General features: G+C 47.1%; 1 long non-coding RNA gene across 1 annotated transcript in view; it reads left to right on the plus strand.

The window, feature by feature from the left end:
* Positions 1-20,891, plus strand: part of LOC113907603 — a 111,341-nt gene extending 90,450 nt beyond the window's left edge. Inside the window, exon 3 of the long non-coding RNA XR_003515240.1 lies at positions 20,557-20,891. This is a non-coding gene — a long non-coding RNA (uncharacterized LOC113907603). The remainder of the gene's footprint in view (positions 1-20,556) is intronic.
* Positions 20,892-21,570: the final 679 nt, after the last annotated feature.

Below are 21,570 nucleotides of genomic sequence, written 5' to 3' on the forward strand. Positions count from 1 at the left end.
TGGGAGCCTCGCCTATGTGGGGAAATGCTTGTGCTTTTTGAACGCCCTTCACCTGTGTATCTCAGCGGTCCTCTTGCTCATTCAGTGGGGGAGAGAGAGCAGGCGTGTCACCCTTTTTTGTCATGGAGGGCACTCCAAGCTGCTGTGTTTGTTGCAGAAAGGGGGAGGGTCCAAGCATGGGCTCTTGTCTAACACTCGGAAATGAATTGTCCGAGGAGACACGCGTGCTGACAAAGCAAGAGACTTTTTTGGGAAAGGGTGCCCAGGTAGAGAGCGGCAGGGTGAGAGAACCCAGAAGGACTGCTCTGCCATGTGGCTCACAGGCTCAGATTTTATGGAATGGGGTTAGTTTCTGGGTTGTCTCTGGCAATCACTCTGACTCAGAGTCCTTCACGGTGGCACAGGCATCCCTCAGCCAACGTGGATCCCAGCTAGACGGGTTCTGGAAGGACATGTGGATGGGCCTCTCCTTTGCCCTGTCAGCCTTTCCTGCATATCCCCTTTGGTGGCAGTCTGTTAGATCTACCTTCCTTTCCAGGACGTCCTGCTGTAAGGTAACTCACGCAAGAGGTTACTATCTTGCCGACTCAGGGCGGGTGGTTTCAGTCAGTGGTTCCTCTAAGGTTTTTGCTGTTCAGTTGCTCAGTCGTGTCTGACTCTTTGCGGCCCCATGGACTGAAGCACACCAAGCTTCCCTGTCCTTCACCATCTCCCAGAGTTTGCTCAAACTCATGTCTGTTGAGTCAATGATGCCATCCAACAGTCTCATCCTCTGTTGTCCCCTTCTCCTCCTGTCCTCAATCTTTCCCAGTATCAGGGTCTTTTCCAATGAGTCGGCTCTTCACATCAGAGCCAAAGTATTGGAGCTTCCGCATCAATCCATCCAGTGAATATTCTGGGTTGATTTCCTCTAGGATTGACTGGTGGTCCAAGGGATGCTCAAGAGTCTTCTCTAACACCACAGTTTGAAAGCAACAATTCTTCGGCACTCAGCCTTCTTTATAGTCCAACTCTCACATCTGTACGTGACTACTGGAAACCTGGAATACAGCTCTCAACTGGGCTCAAAACCCTCGGCTGCCCTGCCATGTGTAGCAGAGGTCGCAAACATCATTAGTCTTGGCACCAAAACAAAAGCTGAGGACTTTCTCTATCAGAATTACGAGAAGAAAAACACCCTCCTCCTTGACTGGGGCTCGGTCCCTGCACTCTTCTGTGGCAGGAGGGTGAGAAGGGCTTTGCCTTCAAACCAGCACCATTTTCTTCCCTTGGCTTATCCAGGTCATGTAGAGGAGTCTTGGTTTCTTCATTTTCCTTTCACTTCCAGCTGCTGTCACATTGATTCGCCAAGTATGGCCCAGGGAAACCTTGAGGGAGTGCTTTTCAGGGGTCCACAAGGTCAATACTATTTTTATAATAGTATTAAGAGAATTGTCTTATTGCTCTCATGCTCTTGTGAATGCCCAGCAGAGTTTTCTAGAGGCAAAACAACATATCCATGATTATTTAAAAAGGCTGTTACAATTCTACTCCCTCCTTCCAACAATCTATCTATATGTGGCAGGATTTTCTTCATGTGCTTCAACCAAAATGATATATCACAACAGATAAGATGCAGATGCAGAGGTAAGAATCTAGCTATCTTTGGATTCCAGAAGTTGAGATTTTCCTTGGATAAAAAGAAATTAAACACATCAAAGAAACTTGCAAAGTGTAAACCAGTGCCACACTTCTCGCTGTATTTTTTGTTTTGGAAAAACTTACTCGTTCTGAAAAAGAGGATTATTTGTGTCAACATGTAATAGATAGGTTATTGTTATTTTAAAATGAATTCAGTTCAGTTCAGTTTAGTTCAGTCGCTCAGTCGTGTCTGACTCTTTGCGACCCCATGAATCGCAGCACGCCAGGCCTCCCTGTCCATCACCAACTCCTGGAGTTCACTCAGACTCATGTCCATCGAGTCAGTGATGCCATCCAGCCATCTCATCCTCTGTCATCCCCTTCTCCTCTTGCCCCCAATCCCTCCCAACATCAGAGTCTTTTCCAATGAGTCAACTCTTCGCATAAGGCGGCCAAAGTACTGGAGTTTCAGCTTTAGCATCATTCCTTCCAAAGAAATCCCAGGGCTGATCTCCTTCAGAATGGACTGGTTGGATCTCCTTGCAGTCCAAGGGACTCTCCAGTCTTCTCCAACACCACAGTTCAAAAGCATCAATTCTTCGGTGCTCAGCCTTCTTCACAGTCCAACTCTCACATCCATACATGACCACTGGAAAAACCATAGCCTTGACTAGATGGACCTTTGTTGGCAAAGTAATGTCTCTGCTTTTCAATATGCTATCTATATGGATATTTTTTAAATTTCTCAATTTTAATTCTTAAAAAAAATATTTATTTGGCTGCACCGGGTCTTAGTTGCAGCATGTGGGATCTAGTTCCCTGACCAGGGATCAAACCCGGGCCCCCAGCCTTGGGAGCCTTGGCCACTGGACCACCAAGGACGCCCCTCAGTTTTAGTTCTTGATACAGTGAGTATCAACAGATACAGTGCGCGTGGAACACAAAGCTCTTAAGGAGTCCTCAGGAAGTTTAAAGCATGTAAAGAAGCCCTGTGCATTAGTGCCCCAGGGTTCCATCATGGATTGCCACAAACTTGGAGGCCAAACACAACAGAAATTTATTCTCTTAGAGTCCTGGTGGCCAGAAGTCCAAAATCGGTATCACTGGGCCCAAATCAGGGTGTTGGCAGAGCCACACTGCTTCCGAAGGCTCTAGCAGAGAATCTAGCTATGGTAGCTCCTGCCTTTCTTTGACTCGTGGCTACATCACTCCAGTCTCCACCTGCAGTTTCACCTGGTCTTCTGTTCTCTGTCTCAGATCTCCCCAGGCCTTTCTCTTATAAGAACACTTGTCAGGACTTCCCTGGTGGTCCTGTGGCTAAGACGCCAAGCTCCCAATGCAGGGGGCCTGGGTTTGACCCCTGGTCAGAACTAGATCCCACATGCTGCAACTAAAAATATTCACACCACAACTGAAAAAAAAAAAAAAAAAATCCCTCATGCCACAGTAAAGATCAAAGGTCCTGCATGCTTTGACCCAGCATAGCCAAATAAATAAATATTGAAACACACACACACACTTGTCATTGGGTTTAGGGTCAACCTGGACCATCCGGCATGATCTCATACCAAGATCCTTAACTTAATTATACCTACAAGACCCTTTTCCCAAATAAGGTCATGTTCACAGGCTCCAGGTGTGTGGATGCTGACATATCTTTTGAGGGGCCACCCTTCAACTCAGGATGCCCTGTTACCAACCCATCTGAGAACTGCTGTCTGTTCTTTGTCTCATCCTCAGCCTCCCCAAACCTCCATTTGTTGATTTTTAAAGATAGTTAGGGATAAAGACTGCCCATCCCTCATGTGATCAACAAGCAAGAATTCCACTCTAGGCAAGTCTACATTTTCCCCCCATGCTCCTGCAAAACAGATACAATCTTTTAGCCATCTACCATCACTCTGGTTCCCTTAGAATTTTTCTGAAAATACTCTTTCTTCTCCTATCATCTCTGAAACTGCAGTGGTTGGAGGAGTGGGCGGAGGAACTCTGCCGTCAGTCTTACCCTCTGGAGCCCGCTTGGGTCACTTTGCCTCTAGGCAACATCTGATATTCTTTTATTGAAGAAAAAGAAGTTTCTCCAAATATCAAACTCTGCCCAAATACAGTTAGAGTGGCTTAAGTGAAGGAGGGTCAGAAACATACGGAATAAATTCCTTTCAAAATAAACATGGGTTTTAAGCAACAGTGGATTGGAGAGAGACTCAGTTTTAGGTTTTTGCTAGGACCCAAAATGTCAGTCAGGATTAGAGCAAAATATCGGTTGACTCCTTCCCCACAGTTCCATGATGGAGCGGTTAATAGTGCAAATTCTAGCTGCAGCCTCCTTGGGTTCAAGAACCTCTCTGGGAATCAATTTCCTCATTTATATTGTGAAGAAATGAATTATTACCTACATTGTATCAGTCAGGATATGCTAGGTTATGCTGCAGTAACAAATGGCCCCCAAAATCTCAGTTGCTTATAACAAAGTATTATTTCTCACATTTACTCCACAGCCTTCCTGGGAAGCAGAAGGTTTTGCTCCCTTTCATCGTCAGTTCAGAACCAGGCTGATGGAGCGTCAATCTGGAACACTGCCACCCTCCTGAAAGAGGGAATAGATTGTGAGACAAAACACTTACTGTCTCTTAAAGCTTTCACTCGGAAGTGGAAAACAACCCTGATGCTCACATTTCATTGACTAAAATGGGTCATATATAGCCACACCTAAGTACCACAGGGTGGGAATTATTGTTCTTCCTTGGATGGGCTGGGGTGACGATGGGGAGTCAGGGAACTAGGGGGAGGAGCAGGATATGCTACAGTGATACACTCTTCCATGGACTTTATAAGCTGTTGTAGGGATCACATGAGATAATAACGCACTCGGAGCCTCAGTACAGTGCTTGGCACATAATTGGCTGCACGCATAGGCACTCAGTCATGTCCAACTCTTTGCGACCCTTTGGACTGTAGCCCACCAGTCTCCTCTGTCCATGACATTTCCCAGGCAAGAATACTGGAGTAGGTTGCCATTTCCTCCCCTAGGGGATCTTCCCAACCCAGGGATCAAAGCCGGGTTTCCTGCATTGTAGGCAGATAATTTACCGCTGAGCTACTGGGGAAACCCCTGAATGAAGTTGAGGGGGTGAGTATTTATCCCCCATTTTCATATTGTGCATCTCTTTAAAAAGCAGACTCTCCTTCAATTCTTTGAGACCCAACACCTAGCCCAGTATCGAGCATACAACAGATACCTGATCAGGGTTTGTGGGCTGAATGAGTAAACGGATGAATGAATGAATGAGTCAGTCGTAGGAATGTGCTGGTAAACCTTAGTTGAATAACTGGCTCTATTGGGAAAAAAACAAAAGCAAAAAGCCTTGGTTTGTAGCGTTTACCAGTTTCCATGGTATAAAAACTATCACCATGACTGATCTTAAGCTACACATGAGATGTCGTGGCGGGCTCCCTGGGTGGCGTTAGCAGTAGAGAACTCGCTTGCCAGTGCAGGAGACAAGAGATGCGGGTTTGATCCCTGGTCTGGAAGATCCCCTGGAAGGGGGTATGGCAACCCACTCCAGTAGTCTTGCCTGGAGAATTCCAAGGACAGAGTAGCCTGGTGGGCTATGGTCCATGTGGTCACAAAGAGATGCAACTGAAATGACTTAGCATGCATTCATGAGATGTCACTGCATGTAGCCCTGGGGCACAGTATAGCCTCCAGTGAGTTGCGGGAACCAGCTTTAACACGCCACTGTTACCCTCCATGATATCGTTGCTCTCTATCAAGGAGGCACTTACTGAATCAAAAGGCAGTCTGTTCCATATTTGAACTGTTCTCATTATTACCAGACTCTTACATAAAATACAAACGATTGATGTCATCCTTAGAGAAGAAGGATTCCTCCTTCCTTAGAGCAGAAGATCAGAATTAGGAAAATATGTAGATTGTTTTGCTGTGTGACCTCAGACAAGTGCTTTACCCTCTCTGAGGCCCAAGGCCTGAGAATGACGAGAACATGAAAATCGCATAGGCTTAGCTTGACACAGAGGATAAATAATAGCCTGCTTCCCTGGTGGCTCGGATGGTAAAGAATCTGCCTTCAAGGCAGAAGACATCCCCTGGAGAAGGGAATGGCTCCCCACTGCAGTGTTCTTGCCTGGAGAATCCCACAGACAGAGGAGCCTGGTGTGCTACAGTCCACAGGGACACAGAGAGTCGGACACGACTGAGTGGCTGACATTCACCTTTTTCACATGCTGGATGGTCTGTGAGAGATGCTCTGTGGTTTGATTCGGACACATGCCCAGCTTGAGCTAAGGAGGACCCCCCCTGGCATGAAAATTTCTCTCTTGAGCACATCCATCATCACCACAAACCAGAACCGTGACACGTGCTTAGAAATCCTTTTACAAAAATTCCAAAACAGCCCAGCCCAGGGACCAAGCAGCAGGTAACCAAGAAAAACAAAAGAGAAAAACAATAATCGCCTTATTCTGGAAAGTTCAAATGTAGGCCAGAGCCTGTAAGTACAATTTTTAAGGCAATGAAAGGAATGGAAAATTTCGCTTGCTCACGTCTTTTTGTGAAAGCTCTCCTGGCGCCATTGTTGGCTCCGGCGTGGGGGGGTGGGGAATGGGGTTGGGGCAGTCTCGTGTTGCAGGATGAATGTGAAAAGCACACGCAGCCCTCTCTGGCTTCCTAATCTCCAGATATTACAGATGACAGATGATGGTTGGATTCTATCCATGGCCCCTGCAGGGGCTGGACAGCCATGCTGGCTCTCCAGTCTGTGTCGGATGCTTGTGAAACTCAGGGAGTGTGCTCAGCACCCTGCTTGGCATGTGAAGGGGACCTAGTTCTCCCTGGGTGCGGGGGTCTGTCTGTAACCTTGGGAGTGAATGCCAGGCTCCAGTGGGGACAGCTGAGTTTCCTAGTCCCCAGGGAGTTAGCGAACCAGCAGGCGCTGTGGACACCCTAGAGACCTCTCTCCCAGGAGGTCTACTATTGTTTCCTTCATCTTATCCCTCTCCTCTGTCGCCCCAGGCATCAGTCCCTGGCATAGGAGCTGCAGGATAGGTTCATGTCCACCCCTGCTGCTCTCAGGAGTCGCCTGGAACCTTCCCCCTCACCTCGCACATCAGGAAACCTTGCGAGTTTTCTGTCTCACATCTCCCTCTGCCATCTGGCCAGGCCGCCTATTCCACTGGGAAAACCAACGAGGAAATCAGGCTTCTTACCCAACTATGTCACACACAGGCAAAGCTATGATTTTTCACCAAAGAGCAGCTTTGGATGAACTGGCAAGAGCTAGATTTAGACCCTCAGCATCAAGCCCCTGGGATTTGGAAATGAACTTGCAAGTTATTCTTCTCTGTCCAGGAGATCCCAAGAAACAGAAGCATTTGCTCCTAGCCCACTCCTGAAAGTCACCATCACTGCTGACTGGGGTGGCAGTTACAGTCTCTCATAGTCTCCCCACTTCCTTTCTTGCTCCCACAATCCATTTATTCTCCTTCCAATCACTAGAGTGGTCTTCAAAAGAAAAAAGTCAGAACAGAAAGGAGGCCAGAGTAACCAAGTGTCCCCTGTCGGGGGGACGATCACCCTAGATGAGAACCACTGCTCAGTGAAATGTGGTCTTTCCCCTCTTGTTTCCTTTCTTCATAGCAGTTGCTATGATCAATAATTCTTTTGCTTATTCATTTGTCTTCTGTTTATTGTCCGTAAAAGTGAAGTGAAAGCGTTAGTCACTCAGTCATGGCTGACTCTTCACGACCCCATGGACTATAGACCACTAGGCTCCTCTGTCCATGAAATTCTCCAGGCAAGAATACTGGAGTGGGTTGCCATGCCCTCCTCCAGGGGATCTTCCCAATCCAGGGATGGAACCCAGGTCTCCTGCATTGCCGGCAGATTCTTGACTGTATGGGCCACCAGGAAAGCCCTTTATTGTCTGAGGAGGTTTTCAAGCATGGCTGCATATTCTTTGACATCCTCTCTTTTCTACTTCCTCATCCCTTCAGATCCTTCTCCTGCGCTACCCCCTGCCACTCCCCCCGATACTGCCGTTTCCTCCTCTTCATAAATGCAGAGAGAAGTGATGGAATAAAGCAAGCTGAACACCAGAATTAAGACTCAGGTTTTTTTTTTTTGTACGTTCTCAATCCTCATCCTGGGCTCTGTGCACAGGTTAGATGAACAGGTCTCAAGTCTTCCAGAGTTTACAATCCAGGGATGCTCTGCTCCATTCCAGTAGTGATACTCAAACTTGAGCGTGCATCAGAATCCCCCTGGAGGGCCTGTGGAAACACAGATTTCCAGCCCATGCCTGATTCAGCAGGTCTGGGTTAGGCTAGAGAAGCTGCATTTCTGTCAAGTTCCCAAGAGATGCTGCTGAGCTGGGGACCACACTCTGAGAACCGCTGGCCTGTTTTAAGTCCTGAGCACCAATGGTTTGCATGCTAGACTTCCTCCGTCTTAACTGCCTGCTTAATTTTGCGGGGGAGGGGTTGGGATAAAAGAATAGCCACCTTGGGAGTGTGAATGGAATTGCTGGTGCTACTTTCTCCCCCTGGGATGAGAATTGAGATGCTGCAGGAAGAGGGGCAGCCTGGTGGCGGTCCGTGTCCCTGCTTTGCCAGAGGAAATGCCGCCCATGGCCTCACTTGGTGAGAGGTACCCCGACAGGCAAGGGCTCATTAGCAGGTCCAGTGATGGGTTCCCCAGCTCTGGAGAAACAGCCCAGCAAAACTACACAAATGTGGGAGTCTGTAAGAGACCTGGTTAATTACGCTGCCATTTGAAGGAACATAATCGTCCTTGCAATGGAGAAAAATTACAGGTTACCAGGCTGTCAGAGGTAGCTGTCAGAGGTAGCTGTCAGCCTGAGCACGAGCGACTTTTTAATTGAAAACGGTTTCTGTTCTGCTTTGTTGGGTTCACGGTTCTCTTATAGAAGGGTCACGTCACTCTACTGGAACACAGACGCCACCCAGAGAGGCGGTGTTAGGAATAAAATGGGCTTGTCTCAGTCCGCAAACAGCAGCAAATGTCAGGGCATGGGTGAATTATGAGCTATTCCAGGAGATATATTTGTTTTCCTTTCTAACCCCAAAGCTAATTGTAAGAAATGAAATTCATGTTTGTTTTTCTTTAGGTGTGTTTGAATTTACAAGTCTTAAGTCTTGTGGAACTAGGTCAACCAGACTTTGCATATGCGTATACTTTGGATGAAAATAGTCTTTATTTACATCTCTCTCCACTTCTTTCCAAAAAAGGAATGAGACTACAGTTTACAACAAAGGATCTCATTAAAAAAATTAAAATGAAAATGTTGGTATAACAGAAACAGTATATTAGGTCCAGTGAAAGAGGGTGTAACTATGCTGACAATAAGGATGAACCATTTCTGTGATGAAGCATATGACTCAGCCCCGAGCTTCCTGGTAGCCAGGTCAAAAAGGGAAACACAGGACATCTCATCTTTCTCGTAATAGAAAGAATGAAACAGCAATTCTTTATTTCTGATACCAAATTCTATAAATTTCTTATATTGGGCTTTATATAAAGGGTATCAAGTTACCATGCTCTGGACAACCATTTTTGAGCAAATGCAAATATAGGATTCCCATGATGGTTTCTTGAAATAATCTTGGATGAAAGCCGATATGGTGAAGGTAATTCCTCAAGGAGCTAATCTGACATGGTTCTTGTGTGATGACTCCTTGTGACCTCATTTGAGCTGAAAGTGGATCCTTCTTGGGGAGTGGAGGAAGGATAGTAATACTCCAGCAAACTGTGTGCTATTTTAGTTGCAAAGAAAAGAGACTTGCACTGGCTCTTTCAAGTAATGGGACCATTGCAAGGCTATGATAAATGCCAGTGCCTTCCAAATGCTTTTCATCACAGTGAGAGTAAACGCTGCAAGGTCCTACATGATCAGGCCCTGTCTGGGGCAATTCCTGCTTCAGGGCCTTTACACATACTATTCCTTCATGCAGAACACTCTTCCCTCAGTTGTTTGAGTGCTAGGCTCTGACTCATTCTTTAAATACGTGTCCAAATGTCCCCTCCTCCAGGAGGTCTTCCCTGACCACCTAACTAATATAGCCTTTCTCCCCTTCAAGTCATTGTCCATCATATTTATTTAATTTTGTCTTCAAAGCAGTTGTCATTTTGAAATGATTTCATTTACTTGTTCATTTTCTTTCTCTTCTCCTCATGAGATCAGGGGTCGTGTCTCTTACTCCCTAGGCAGTGCCAGGCAGTTAAAAACATACCTGAAAATGATGTGTTGAATGAATGAATGAATAAACATACAATGGATATTTGGCTGTCTCCAAATACCCAGAAAGTGAGCCCTGGTCAAGATCGTCATGTATAGTTGTAGATGTTGTACACTGCACAACTGCAGGAGGTACACAGCACCTTATGCATGGCACATTCAGTGTACACCCTATACAGCTATGTGCAGCAACCATGGGGTATTGCTTCTTGGAGATGGCAACTGGAAAGCCCAAATTCCCAAGAAAGTGCAAAGGCCCCAGCCGCAGGTCCCAGGGAGCTTCCCTCCAGGGCACATCCGTTGGCAGGATTCCACTAGTCTGTTTCAACTTTTCTCTCTGTGCCCGCTTGTGTATCCTCTCTCCATCATTCAGACACCCTGATCTTGGGCATAGCTTTGTCTTGCTCACGGCTCTCTAGTGCCCCTCCTGCCCATGTCTTCTGTCAACCTCATGCCTTTTGGTTCCTGTCACCAACCACCTAGTCCTCTCCACATTCCCAATTCAGATTCCCCAGAGGGAAAATCTTTCGGTCTCAGTTTTCCTATTTGGGTAGAATCTTCATGCTCAGCCTCCTCACTGGTTGCCAGCCAGCCGATGGCTTGGCCACGGACACTGGGTTGTGCCCTCTGTTCAATCACCTGCCCCCACGAGGGGAAAAGTCTACAGTACAGAACAGGCTTCACCCTGGAAAAGGTCTATAGGTGGAGCAGTCTCTCCCTCCTTGAATCAAAGGGCATATCACTGACTCGACCTACATTTCCCCTGTCTGAGAAGAGCCAGGACGAGGCCATGTGATAACAGACAACAGATCTGTTTGTCTGAAATCCAAACTGACCAGGGGCAGGGCTCCTATTCCATAGTGGAAGCCAAACCAGGGAATTAGACTTTTCACGCACTGCGCACACAGGGAGAGAGATGAACTGTCACCAAAAAGAGCAGTTTTGAATGAACCAGGAAGTGCTCGATCTAGAACCTGAGCACCACGCCCATGGGACATTCGTTTACAGGTTTTCTCAGAAGGATATTTCTGAAATCATCTTGCAGTTTATTCTGTTCTGCCTAGGAGTCCCCAACCAATAGAAGCATCTTGGTAAGCAAGAAAGCTACTTTCTCCTTCTGAGCCTCAATTATGCCAGTTTTCTCGGTGGGCATAGCCATCCTTGAGCCCACTTGAGAAAGCTTGGAGGCTTGGAGCTGGGCCATGAACATGGATCCCAGCCCTGCCCCAGCTTCAGTCACTGCCAAGGACAAACACTTGGGAAGTAGCAGTCTCTCCTGCTGTGTCATGGTCCTCTAAAGAGACATCCTCAAATCAGGCCTTATGGCCTACTCACAGTGAGTGCTTCTCTCTTATTCCCCATGTTAAGCCTGAGGAAAGGGAAGTCCAGAGAGGCAGAAGTTAAATGACTTGACCAGGGTCACCCAGCACCCACAAGGAGGCTCCAGTCTCCCTCCCTCTCTGAGCAGTGTTCTTTTCATGACATTATACTGGCTTTCTCTCTCTCTTTTAAAAAAATATTTATTTATCCATATGTTTATGTATATGTATATATGTGTTTGGCTGTGCCAGGTCCCACTGTGGCACACAGGATCCTCTATCTTCGTTGTGATGTGTGGAATCTTTTCGTTGTGGCATGCAGAGTCTTTTCATACTGCTCATGGGGTTCTCAAGGCAAGAATGCTGAAGTGGTTTGCCATTCCCTTCTCCAAGGGACCACATTTTGTCAGAACTCCCCACCAGGAGAAGGGGACGAAAGAAGACAAGATGGTTAGATGACATCACTAACTCAATGGACATGAGTTTGAGCAAGCTCCAGAGTTGGTGATGGACAGGGAAGCCTGGTATGCTGCAGTCCATGGGGTCTCAAAGAGTTGGACACGACTGAGCGACTGAGCAACAACAAATGCAGAATCTTCAGCTGGAGCATGCGAACTCCCAGTTCACGTGGGATCCAGTTCCCTGATTAAACCCAAGCTTTCACCACTGGACCACCAGGGAAGTCCCCATACTTTCTTTCTCATTGTAGGCTTTCCTTAGCACCACCTGTAACTTCCCAGAGAGAAAACTGATGTTGCTTATCCCTACAATGCTTGGTGAAAAAGCTAGCTTAAAACTCAACATTCAAAAAATGAAGATCGTGGCATCCAGTCCCATCACTTCATGGCAAATAGATGGGGAAACAATGGAAACAGTAAGAGACTTTATTTTTTGGGTCTCCAAAATCACTGCAGATGGTGAGTGCAGACATGAAATTAAAAGACGCTTGCTTCTTGGAAGAAAAGCTATGACATACCTAGAGAGCATATTAAAAATCAGAGACGTTATTTTACCGACAAAGGTCCGTCTAGTCAAAGCTGTGGTTTTTTCAGTAGTCATGTATGGATGTGAGAGTTGGACCATAAAGAAAGCTGAGCACCAAAGAATTGATGCTTTTGAACTGTGGTGTTGGAGAAGACTCTTGAAAGTCCCTTGGACTTCAAGAATATCAAACCAGTCAATCCTAAAGGAAATCAGTTCTGAACATTTGCTGGAAGGACTGATGCAGAAGCTGAAACTCCAATAGTTTGGCCACCTGATGCGAAGAACTGACTCATTGGAAAAGACCCTGATGCTGGGACAGATTGAAGGCAGCAGGAGAAGGAGATGACAGAGGATGAGATGATTGAATGGCATCACCAATTCGATGGCCATGAGTTTGAGCAAGCTCCAGGAGTTGGTGAAGGACAGGGAGGCCTGGTGTGCTGCAGTCCATGGGGTCACAAAGAGTCAGACATGACTGAGCAACTGAACTGACTGACTGACAGTGCTTGGCATTGGTTTCCAAATGATGATTAAGGTTAGTTGAGATGAAACCAATCAGGGTATTTCTTCCTTAAAGCATTTTGGTGATAGCACCTCCCCCGCCGGGGGCCTTTGCACCTGCTGTGCCCGTTGCTTGGATTGTCCCAGGGCTTGTTCTCTGACTTTATTTTCCTTTTCAGATGTCATCTCTTTAAAGGGTCTTTCTTTAACCTTCTCATTTGGTTATCGCCCGTCTTGCATTTTTTTCTCACCATGTTTACCTTTGTGTATCAGCAATATGTTACCTGCTGCTATAATATTTATTTGTTTTTTCTTTTTAATATATTTATTTCGTTATGCCGGGTCTTAGTTGCAGCATGTGGGATCTAGTTTCCTGCTCAGGGATCAAACCCAGGCCCCCAGCACTGGGAGCACAGAGTCTTAGCCACTGGACCACCAGGGAAGTCCAATATTTATTTGTTTATTTGCTCATTATCTACCTTGTCTACTGGAATGTTGATTGCATGAGGGCAGCTGGGACGTTGGTTTCTTCTCTCCTGTGTTCCCAGGTCCTTGAACAATGCCTGACACAGAACAGAAGTTAATAAATGTTTACTGAATGAATGAATGCCTAATCAATATTTATTTCCTCATTTGGACTTTCTGTTGAAGTGAAGAGATGGGTCCCTGCTGGTTCATCCAATGACAAGGCTCTGTTGGGTGACTGACTTGTCCCAGTTTCCTGGCACCTTCCCGGGCTTAGCACTGAAAGTCCAGTGTCCTTGGTCTCTGGCAGACAGGGAGGGTTGGCCACTGAAGGGCTATGATTTCATTAGCCCTGTCATTTAGGCTGTTAATAATAGCCACTAACTCTTATAGGGTCCTTCCTGAGTGCCAGACTTTGGTGTAAGCGCTTTACATCCATCACTTTATTTAATCCTCAGGGTGGCCCCACTTGGCAGATGTGGAAACTGAGGCACAGAGCTTTAGGTAGTGGGGAGAGGCTTTGAGTCCATGCCCTTCACCTCAAAGTCCAGGCTGTTAGCCCCCTTCCCAGCCTCCTTCTTGATCAGTCTCTCAAGTCCCCAATCTCTGCCCTGCTGGCCATCACTGGCCAGAGAGAGGACCTCAAAGAAGCTGATCAAGGCAGGGCCGGCTGTCAGCTCACAGTCCCCAAGGCCCCAGCGGCTGCCAAGACTCCTTTGGCCCCATGAGCTCATGCGTATTTCGTTTTCACCACCTCAGCCCCTGGTAAAAATATATGTCTGTATAAATAAATAACTAAATAGAGTGGATAGAGTAATAGTAAGTGGCACAGACCATAAATAATTCTGTGAAATGAGGAACTTGGTGAGCGGTCGAGAGGACTCCTTTATAAGATCAAACGCTGACTGTAAATGCCAGGGAGGGAGTTTATGAGCTGAGAACGAGCCTGCCCTCCCCTGGCCTGGGACGGCTCCCCTGCTCCCAGTAGGATGGGGCTGTGGCAGGGTGCCCTGGCAGGAGTTACCTGACCCACCCGGGAGGGCTCCCCAGGGCGACAGCCATTGCCCGGGTCTGGGAGCCTGAGGATGGACGGAGCAGGGGTGCTGGTCCACCCCTTGCTTTACTCAGAGACATGTCTCTATTTTTTTTGCCGATTCAAAAAATTTCTTAAATTGGAATATAATTGCTTTACAATGTTGTGTTAGTTTCTGCTGTACAACAACATGAATCAACTATGCTGTTGCTGCTGCTAAATCGCTTCAGTCGTGAATCAACTGTGTGTGTGTGTGTGTGTGTGTGTGTGTGTATGGGCTTCCCTGGTAGCTCAGTTGGTAAAGAATCTGCCTGCAATGCAGGAGACCCCAGTTTGATTCCTGGGTTGGGAAGATCCCCTGGAGAAGGGAAAGGCTACCCACTCCAGTATTCTGGCCTGGAGAATTCCATGGACTGTATAGTCCATGGGGTTGCAGAATCGGACACAACTGAGCAACTTTCACTTTCACGCTTTCACGTATGTATATATTCCTTCCCTCTTGCGCCTCCCTCCCCCTCCCACCCCACCCCTCTAGGTCATCACAGGGCACTGAGCTGAGCTCCCTGTGCTGGACAGCAGCCTCCCACTAGCTGCCTACGTTACACATGGCATACACATGGCAGTGTATATATGTCAACGCTAGTCTCTCAGCTGTTCCACCCTCCACTTCCCCCACTGTATCCATAAGTCTTTATTCCTGCCCTGCAAATAGATTGACCTGTACCATTTTTCTAGATTCCACAAATATGCGTTAATGTATGATGTTTGTTTTTCTCTTTCACTCAGAGACACACCTTATTCAACATACTCCTGTTTCTACTTATCCAGGTCCAAGCGATATGAGTATATTAACCACTAGAATAAATTAAGAATTAAAAGCAAACATACAAGAAAAACTTCTGTATGCATCTTTCTAACCCCCTCCCCACAAAACAAAGGAGTCTTGCCCTCCCTCAAACTTTCCATGTTCATGGACTTTTTTATTATGGGTATTGAATATTCATACCCACCAGTGCCTACCTGAAAGGCCAACCCAAATGGAAAGGACCAGCCATACCACGTGAAAATGTGGAACACTCTCCTACAGTGTGGGTGGGAAGGGAAGAGTGCGGTCACTCGGCAAAGAGGTTGAGCAGTTTCTCAGAATGTTCAACACACACCAACCCTATGATCCAGCCATTCTATGAACATGTGCGTATGGCCACCAAAAATCACGTACTGGAATGTGCAGAGCAGGACTCTTTGAAACCGCCCTGAACTTGGGGCTCATCCAAAGTTCCTTCAGCAGGTGAACAGGACAAGTGGGGTCTCTATACGAGGGGCCATCTGTGAGATCGACAGACATGTGCTACGCACAACTCGGAAAAACCACACACGTGGTGTTGAGCAGAACAGGGAGCGGGACCCGCTGACTGATTCCTTTGACATGGAGGTTGGGAGCCGGCATGCGTCCTCGAGTTGGGAGGCAAGGATGGTGGTTTCCTTGAGTGTACGCTGGGGCGGGGCCCAAGGCAGATATTTGGGGAACCGGGAAGGTGCTGGTCTTCCGTCTGGGTGCTGGTTATCTGGGTGTGTGCACTTGGTGAAAATCCAGTGAACTGTGTGTGTCTGATTTATACACTTTTCTGTGTATGGAAGTGAAAAGTGAAAGTGAAGTCGCTCAGTCGTGTCCGACTCTTTGCGACCCCGTGGACTGTAGCCCACCAGGCTCCTCCATCCATGGGATTCTTCAGGCAAGAATACTGGAATGGGTTGCCATTTCCTTCTCCAGGGGATCTTCCAGATCCAGGGATCGAACCCAGGTCTCCTGCACTGCAGGCAGACGCTTTAACCTCTGAGCCACCAGGGAAGCCTTTCTGTGTATTAAATGAAATAAATAACTAAATTTATTTTCAATTAAATAAAATAAATAAGAAATTTAAAAAAAATTTATTTACTAGACTCAGGTTTCATCCCTGGGCCGGGAAGACCAGACAGTTCCCCGACCAGGGATCATACCAACGTCCCCTGCATTGGAAAGCGATTCTTAACCACTGGACCACCAGGGAAGTCCCTCAGTGAAACATCTTTAAAAGTTAGGGAGTGCTTAAAAGAGGGAGACAAAGCGCAGGGGTGGCCCCGTGCTGTCCCGTGACTTGACTGGGGTGATGTCCTCTCTCTGCCCGCTCGCAGTCACAGATATGACAGCTCACCTGTTTTCCCTCCAACCTCAGGGGGAAAGTTTCCTTTGTCTCCGTGTGAAATCTGGCATCAATTCTACCCAAAAGCTGGCACACTGGCTGGGGCTGCGAGGTGCTCACATCCCCACGGTGGCTCGGATGTCCCAACATTGGACAGCAGTGATTGTTTGGCTGCCCAGAGTGGGCCTGTTTGCCCCGAACGCTGCCTTGGACCCCTGATCATGTCCTAGCTAGAAACTGCTGGCTGCTCCCCGTGCCCACTGGCCAGGGGTGGCCAGCCCCAGAGTCAAGGACAAAGACATTTTTAGAAGAGCAACTGAGAAACATTTTGGCAGCTTCTCAGGGTGTGCTCAGGCCTGTAACTTACCTCATGGTCTAACTGGAAGGTATTTGCAGCCCATAAAATTGACACGAGGCATCTTATTGCCAATGTTATTCTTGGACTGAAATTTCATTTCAAAGACATTTGAAACCCATGTACAGAATCCCCTAGTTCAGGTGTCTTCCTCCGGCTAGTCTGGTGAACACGTTGCAGGAATGTTACCTGGCTGGTTCACAGGGCCTGGAATTCACAGGGTGCGTACAAATTAGTTCAAAGAGATGCATTGCAGGGGCAGGGAGACTTCCCTGGTGGTCCAGTGGCTGAGACTCCATGTTTCCAATGCATGGGGCCCAGGTTTGATTCCTGGTCAGGGAACTAGATCCCATATGCCACAACTGAGAGTTTGCATGCCTCAACTAAGACCCAATGCAGCCAAATAAATAATAAATAAATATAATAAATATTTTAAAAATGAAAGTGCATTACGGAGTTTGCCAGTTTTTAGGTGTATGGGAACACTCTCTGGTCCTGAGCCTTGATTAGAGTCAGCCTAGTGTGTTTGAGCTTAGATTCAAAGGATGGATAGAAGGTACTGGTGGTGAAGGAAAAGGAAGGACATTTCCAACAGATAGACTGGCACATACAAAGGCCCAGTGGCAGCAATAAGGAGGAAAGAACCCCAGGGTGGTCAGGGCACAGGGGGTGAAGGGAGTATGCAAAGGTGGGCAGGGCCCAGAGCCCACAGGGCCTTACAGCCACACTGAAGAGTCTCACTTTATCTCAAAGGCAATAGAAATCATTGAACAATCAAAGGGAGACAGAGCTGGGGTTGGGAGATATCCGCTCTTTGAAAGATCACTCTGCCTAAATTTCCACCATCTGCAAAGCTGTTCTGTGCTGAAAGAAGGAAAGGTGAGACACTTCCTGTCTCTCAGGAAGTACACAACCCAGGTAAAGAAACAGAAGGGAACCCTGTGCTGTCCTCTAGAAAAAAGATGTGAGCCACAAATGCAAGACAAGTAGTTTAAAGTTTCTAGTACCCACATGTTTTAAGACGTGAGAAGAAACAGGTAAAATTAAAAATTTAAAATTATTGAATTGATTTGGCTGCACCTGGTCCTAGCTGCCGTACAGGAGATCTTCATTGCTACGTGCAGGGTCTTTAGTCGCAGCCTGTGGGATCTAGTTCCCTGACCAGGGATCGAACCCAGGCCCCCCACATTGGGAGTATGGAGTTTTAGCCACTAGACCACCACCAGGGAAGTGCTGAAATTAATTTTAATAAAATTTTAACACATTTTCATCAGTATATTTAACACATTTCCATCTCAACATTATTGATACAGAACGTTACTTTTATTGTTAGTGAGATATTTCACATTTTTCCACACTGCATCCTTAAAATCCTGTGTGTATCGTTTGTTCATGGCCCATCTCAGTTTGGAGTGGCCGCAGTGTGAGCATCTTACAGCTATGTGAGGTTAGTGGCAGCAGAATTGGACAGCGTGGATCAAAGTCATGGGTGCTGGCTTCCCCTGACCACTGCCTCGGATGAACACATCAGACAGGAAGGATGTGGAAGGTGGGAACGATTCTCCCAAATGAGAGCAGGATGGGGCAAAGTCCAAAGTGAAGAGGCACAGCAGCTGTCATGTGGGAGAGTGTGCACAGCATTGTGGTCTGTAGCAACCCCAGCTCAGAAAGACCCTAAATGTCCATCAGCAGATGGGAGAGATTGACTGATGGATTCGTGCAAAGGAATACCAGCTTCCATACCCATGTCCTGGCTAGATGAGAAACGCAGAAAATAACAAGTGTCGGTGAAGATGTGAGAGGCATTGGAAACTTTGTGCCTTATTGCTGGGAGTGTAAAATGGGGCAGCTGACGTGGAAAACAGTCTGGCCATTCTTCAGTGGGGTAAACGTAGAGTTACCATAGGAACCAGCAATTCTGCTCCTGAGTATACGCTCCAAAGATCTGAAAGCAGGTGTTCTAACAAACATGTGTACACAGATGTTCAGTCAGTTCCGTTCAGTCACTCAGTCGTGTCCAATTCTTCGAGACCCCATGAATCGCAGCACGCCAGGCCTCCCTGTCCATCACCAACTCCCGGAGTTCACTCAGACTCACGTCCATCGAGTCAGTGATGCCATCCAGCCATCTCATCCTCTGTCGTCCCCTTCTCCTCCTGCCCACAATCCCTCCCAGCATCAGAGTCTTTTCCAATGAGTCAACTCTTTACATGAGGTGGCCAAAGTATTGGAGTTTCAGCTTCAGCATCATTCCTTCCAAAGAATGCCCAGGACTGATCTCCTTTAAAATGGACTGGTTGGATCTCCTTGCAGTCCAAGGGACTCTCAAGAGTCTTCTCCAACACCACAGTTCAAAAGCATCAATTCTTCGGCACTCAGCTTTCTTCGTAGTCCAACTCTCACATCCATACATGACTACTGGAAAAACCATAGCCTTGATTACACAGAACTTTGTTGGCAAAGTAATGTCTCTGCTTTTGAATATGCTATCTAGGTTGGTCATAACTTTCCTTCCAAGGAGTAAGCATCTTTTAATTTCATGGCTGCAATCACCATCTGCTGTGATTTTGGAGCCCAGAAAAACAAAATCTGACACTGTTTCCACTGTTTCCCCATCTATTTCCCATGAAGCGATGGGACCAGATGCCATGATCTTAGATTTCTGAATGTTGAACTTTAAGCCAACTTTTCACTCTCCACTTTCACTTTCATCAAGAGGCTTTTTAGTTCCTCTTCACTTTCTGCCATGAGGGTGGTGTCATCTGCATGTCTGAGGTTATTGATATTTATCCCGGCAATCTTGATTCCAGCTTGTGCTTCCTCCAGCCCAGCGTTTCTCATGATGTACTCTGCATAGAAGTTAAATAATCAGGGTGACAATATACACCCTTGACATACTCCTTTTCCTATTTGGAACCAGTCTGTTGTTCCATGTCCAGTTCTAACTGTTGCTTCCTGACCTGCATATAGGTTTCTCAAGAGGCAGGTCAGGTGGTCTGGTATTCCCATCTCTTTCAGAATTTTCCACAGTTTATTGTGATCCACACAGTCAAAGGCTTTGGCATAGTCAATAAAGCAGAAATAGATGTTTTTCTGGAACTCTCTTGCTTTTTCGATGATCCAGCAGATATTGGCAATTTGATCTCTGGTTCCGCTGCCTTTTCTAAAACCAGCTTGAACATCTGGAAGTTCACAGTTCATGTATTGCTGAAGCCTGGCTTGGAGAATTTCGAGCATTACTTTACTAGCGTGTGAGATGAGTGCAATTGTGTGGTAGTTTGAGCATTCTTTGGCATTGCCTTTCTTTGGGATTGGAATGAAAATGATAGGATTATTGCCAATAGCCAAAAGGTGGAAACATCTCAGTGTCCATGGAGAGTTGGATGGATAAACAAAACGTGGTTCATCCACATAGTGGAATATTATTCAGCCATTAAAAGGGGCAAAGTACCAACATAGGCTACTGCATGGATGAACCTTGAAAATGTTGTGCCACATGAAATCAGCCAGACTCCAAAGGCTGTGTATTGTATCATTCCAGAATTGGTAAATACATAGAGATAGAAAGTAGTTTGGTGGTTGCCAGGGGCCGAGGGAGGGGAGAATGAGGTGTGATGCTTTAATGGGTATGGGATTTCCTTTGGGGATGATGAGAATATTCCAGAACTAGATAGAGGCAGTGGCTGCACACCGTGGTGAAGGTACTAAATGCCACTACTGGTGAATTGTGTGCTATACGGATTCTTAAAATTATTTATTTATCAGCTGTGTTGGATCCTCATTGAGGCGCTTGGGCTTCTCACTGTGGTGACTTCTTTCGTTGCAGGGCCTGGATTCGAGGATGCATGGGCTTCACAGTTGTGGTACACCGGCTTAGTTGCCCTGTAGCACGTGGGATCTTCCCAGACCAGGGATTGAACCCATGTCCCCTGCATCGGCAGGCAGACTCTTCACCACTGGACCATCAGGCAAGTCCCTATAGGCATTTTTAAAGGCTAAAGAAAAAAGGATGTGGGAGGGTGAATACTGGAGCTACATTGCACCAAATGTGAATGTATCTCATAGAACAAAGAAGGGAAAGCCAAGTTTCGGGAGAACGAGGAACAGATGCTGCTGACAGTGGCCCGAATCCCCCTGGCCGCCCCCACCCCCAGCCCTTGGGAGAGGCACGGCTCTCTGCCTATTGTTTCCCCTTCTCAGGCACCTGTGTGCTGTGCTGTGCTTAGTTGCTCAGTCGTGTCCAATTCTTTGGAAGCCCATGGACTGTATCCCACCAGGCTCCTCTGTCCATGGAATTCTCCAGGCAAGAATATTGGAATGGGTTGCTATGCCCTACTCCAGGGGATCTTCCCAACCCAGGGACTGAACCCAGGTGTCCCGCATTGCAGGTGGATTCTTTACCTTCTGAACCACCAGGGAACCCCAAGAATACTGGAGTGGGTAGCCTATCCCTTCTCCAGGGAATCTTCCTGACCCAGGGATTGAACCAGGGTCTCCTGTATTGCTGGCGGATTCTTTACCGGTTGAGATACCAGGGAAGCCCCAGGCACCTGTGACCCTTCTGCAAAGACTTCCTCTGCCTGCAGGTGTAACTCCCCTGCAGGCGTGGGAGGGCACGGGTACTCCAGCATCCTAGCCCTCAGCTCGCGCTCTGAGGGCTGCTCTATACACTCAGGGAGCCCAGGGGACACAGCCTAACCACCGCAGCCCCCCGCCACCAGCTCAGCCCTCACTGCCTTGTCTCCTGCTCCCTGTCTTTCCCTGCCTCCCTGGCCTCACCTCCCACATAAACTGTGCACCAAACCCTCTTAGCCTCTGCTTTTAAGTGAACCCAAACTTA

This window comes from Bos indicus x Bos taurus, chromosome 17, assembly GCF_003369695.1.
Source record: "Bos indicus x Bos taurus breed Angus x Brahman F1 hybrid chromosome 17, Bos_hybrid_MaternalHap_v2.0, whole genome shotgun sequence".
In the NCBI taxonomy this organism is placed as follows: Eukaryota; Metazoa; Chordata; class Mammalia; order Artiodactyla; family Bovidae; genus Bos; species Bos indicus x Bos taurus.